Raw genomic sequence first — 4,076 nt, 5'->3', positions numbered from 1 at the left:
GTTGAATTTCTGCAGCCAGGTTTATCTGACCATTCTCCTGCTTTAGTCTTAATTTATGATGATTGTGTTCAAGGGAAAAAGCCTTTTAAAATTTTCAAAATGTGGACAAAGCATCCTAGCTTCATTCCTATAGTTTCAAAATCTTGGCAGTCTACTATTGAAAGATACAAAATGTTCTCAGTCTGCACTAAACTCAAGTTGCTTAAGGGTAATCTGAAGGAGTTAAATAAGAAGCACTTCTATAATATCAATTAACAAGTCCAAAGAACCAGAGTTGCATTAGAAGAAGTGCAGAGGAATCTCCAAGCTGATCCCTTCAATTCTTCTCTCATAAATCAGGAAAAAGATTGTTTATCTTCCTATAAAAGATTATTAGATTGTGAATTATCCTTTTATCAACAAAAGGCTAGAATAGCCTGGAGTTTACAGGGTGATAGGGGTACCAGTTTTTTTCATGCAATTATAAAAAAACAACAAGCACAACAATAGAGTGATGGTTCTATATAACACCAATGGAGATAGAATCACTGATGGTGAGGGTATTGTCAATGAATTTGTCTCCTTTTATAAGAAGCTTATGGGGTCTGTTGTTGTTACTGTTCCTCCTGATGTGGATATCATAAATTCTGGTCCTGTTTTGAATGCATCTCAAGCCAGGGAATTATCTAAGCAAGTTACAAAGGATGAAATCAAAACTGCCATCTTCTCTATGGCTGAAAATAAAGTTCCATGTCCAGATGGGTACAATGTTTCTTTTTTAAATCTGCATGGGCTATTATTGGAGAGGAGGTCACTATGGCTATTGAGGAGTTCTTCAGATCTGGTAAACTATTGGGTGTGGTAAATTCCACCTCAATTACACTTATTCCGAAGGTACATTGTCCTAAAACTCCTTCAGATTATAGGCATATCTCATGTTGTAATAGTCTTTACAAATTTATCTCAAAAATTATTACAAATAGAATCAAGACTGTTATGGGGTATATTGTAAATGATGCTCAAAGTGCATTTGTAAGGGGTAGACAGATCTCTAGCAATATCAAATTGGCTCATGAACTGGTGAATAGCTACAATAGGAAACATCTCTCTCCAAGGGCCATGCTTAATATTGATATAAGGAAGGCCTTTGACACCATCAGTTGGTCTTTTTTGTCTGAGCTCCTTCATGGTCTGGGATTTCCACGGGTCATGATTGGTTGGATAATGGCTTGTATTACCTCTCCAAGGTATTCTTTATCTCTTAATGGTTCTCTCCATGGTTATTTCAAAGGCAAACGTGGCTTAAGACAAGGAGACCCCCTTTCTCCTTATCTGTTTATTCTAGGAATGAAGTATCTTTCAAGGAAGTTGGGGATGCTAAAGAATGACAGACTCTTTAAGTTCCATCCCAAGTGTAGTCAACTCAAAATTACTCACCTTATATTTGCAGATGATCTCCTCCTGTTTGCGAAGGGTGATGTATATTCAGTGCACAAATTATTTCAATATGTTAAAGAGTTCAGTGTTGTATCTGGACTTAAGGCCAATCCAGAGAAATGCTCTATTTTCTATGGTGGTATAGATGAATCAGTCAAATCCTCCATTAGCAACTATTTAGGGTTCTCTGAAGGTGCTATGCCATTTAAGTATCTGGGAGTTCCTCTCACAACTAGAAAATTATCTTACAGAGACTACAATTCCCTCCTCTCAAAGATCTCAGGACAATTTCAAAAATGGTTGAATCATGGGTATTTGTCTTATGCAGGTAGATTGCAAATAATTAAGAGTGTAATTCTTGGTGTTCAAATATTGTGGACATCAAATTATATTCTTCCAGCCAGTGTTCTCCAGGAAATGGATGGGTTATGTAGGAGATTCTTGTGGGGTAAATCAGGTCAAAATCTCAGAATTCCTCTGGTTGCATGGGAGAGAGTATGCATGGGGAGGAAGCAAGGAGGGTTGGGGATTTTTTTAGCTCCTAGTTGGAATACAGCTTCAGCTCTGAAATGCATTTGGGATATTCATGTCAAAAAGGAGTCTCTGTGGATTAAATGGATGCATGGTGTCTATTTAAAGTATGAGGATATTTGGCAGGTCAAAGTAAGAGCTGAAGACTCTTGGTTGTGGAAGCAATTGTTAAAAGTAAGGGATAAAGCATTGGTTTTGTATGGTGGAGTGGATAATTTGAAATGCTTGATCAGTTCATGCTACAAGGATGCTAAAATTAAACTGTCTGCACTATATTATGCAATACATTCTATTGCAAATGATGTGGCATGGTCCAAGATAGTCTGGGGGGGATTAAACATTCCTAAACATTCATTTGTTAGTTGGCTTGCATTTCAAGATAGACTGCTCACACAGGACAGACTTCATAGGAGAGGTGTCATCAATGCAAATACATGTATTCTTTGCTCTGGAGCAGCAAATGAAACAAGAAACCACCTGTTTTTTGAGTGTGTTTTCTCGACAAATGTCTGGAATTGTATCATGAGCTGGCTGAACTTTAAATGGAGATCTTGCAATTGGCTTCAGTTAGTGAATTAGTATGCTTACAGGTTGAAGGGTAGGGGGTTAAAGCAACATCTTAAGAAGATGGCTTTGATTACCACTATATATTTTATTTGGAGAGAGCGAAACTTGAGGTTATTTCAGCAAAAGACTAGAAGTACTGAAGACTTGGTTAGAGATATCAAGATTGATGTCTACACATCCATCCTCAACACCCCTTCAATTGCAAGCAGTGATGTTGTTTTGAGTTTTTTTGCCTTTTGAGTATCTATTTTTTTAGGATATTCATTTAGCTTTTTCTTCTGTAATCTCAGTTAAGGAATACTGAGTATCTGATGTACATACAATTTTCATACTTGGTTAGTGAATAAAATTGTTTCATTGACCAAAAAAAAGAGTTTGTTAATATGTCCATTATAATTGAAAAGTTAAGATTAGACATCTTGATCATCAAAATTAACCATAAATCCATAATCTAAGAATCGAAACTATCATAAGAGTATGACTAATATGTATTCGGATATTTTGGATACAGATACAGATATTTCACTACAAAACCATATCTGTAACCATATCCTATCGGTTATAGATTTGAGTAACCATATTCATATCCTAACGGATACGGTTACAGATATTTTCTCAGATACGGATACGGTTTAGCACCCCTAGTGAACGTAGTCTCTTTCATTATCACGGTTGTATATATACTTTGTTATCTTGTTGGTATACATATTATGTAAACACTTAGCTACTTCTTTTAGTATGGTTGAAAAACACTAAGTGATTGTGTGTACTGTTATGTAATATTTCATATACATAAAGGATGTTTTTGTATTTTCTTAACATCGAACCTGTAAATCTAACAAAAAATGATAAAAATAACATACAAGTTGTAAATCTAACGATTAACCTATAAGTTCAACAACGAACTTTTAAATTTAACAACTAATTGGTAAGACATCTAAGCGATAAGTCTAATAACTAGCCGATAAGTTTAACATCCATCCAATCAACATAAATGTGACAAGTAACACATAAGATTAACATCCAACATTTAAAGTTAACAACTAACAAATAAGTTTAACATTCGATAAATAAGTTTAACAAGTAACTCATAAGATTAGTATCCAACCTTTAAAATTAATGGTAAGTTTAACATCCAATGAATAAGTTTAAACAAGTAACTTATAAAATTAACATCCAACTTTAAAGTTATACAACTAACTAATAATTTTAATATCAAAGCGTAAAATATAAAAAATAACTACCAGATTTAACAACCAATCTATAAATCTAACATCCAACTTCTAATTTTCAAACAAAATATATCACCCAGATAGAACTATCATTAACACAACAAAGAAACAAACAAACTTCATTATAAAATATGCTCATACAAAATCAACTCCCAAACCCAAATTTCTTCAGTTTTTAAACTTAAGGATTTGTTGTTAAAATTATGAGTTATATGTTTGCTTTAAGTATTATTTGTTAAGCTTAAGAGTCAACTGTTAAAACAAAGATTTACATCAAAAATTATAAATAACCTCCTAAAAGTTTTTGAATTGCAAATGCCTCCCAGAAAG

Source organism: Asparagus officinalis, chromosome 1 (assembly GCF_001876935.1).
Source record: "Asparagus officinalis chromosome 1, Aspof.V1, whole genome shotgun sequence".
In the NCBI taxonomy this organism is placed as follows: domain Eukaryota; kingdom Viridiplantae; phylum Streptophyta; class Magnoliopsida; order Asparagales; family Asparagaceae; genus Asparagus; species Asparagus officinalis.
This window is presented reverse-complemented; position numbering follows the sequence as displayed.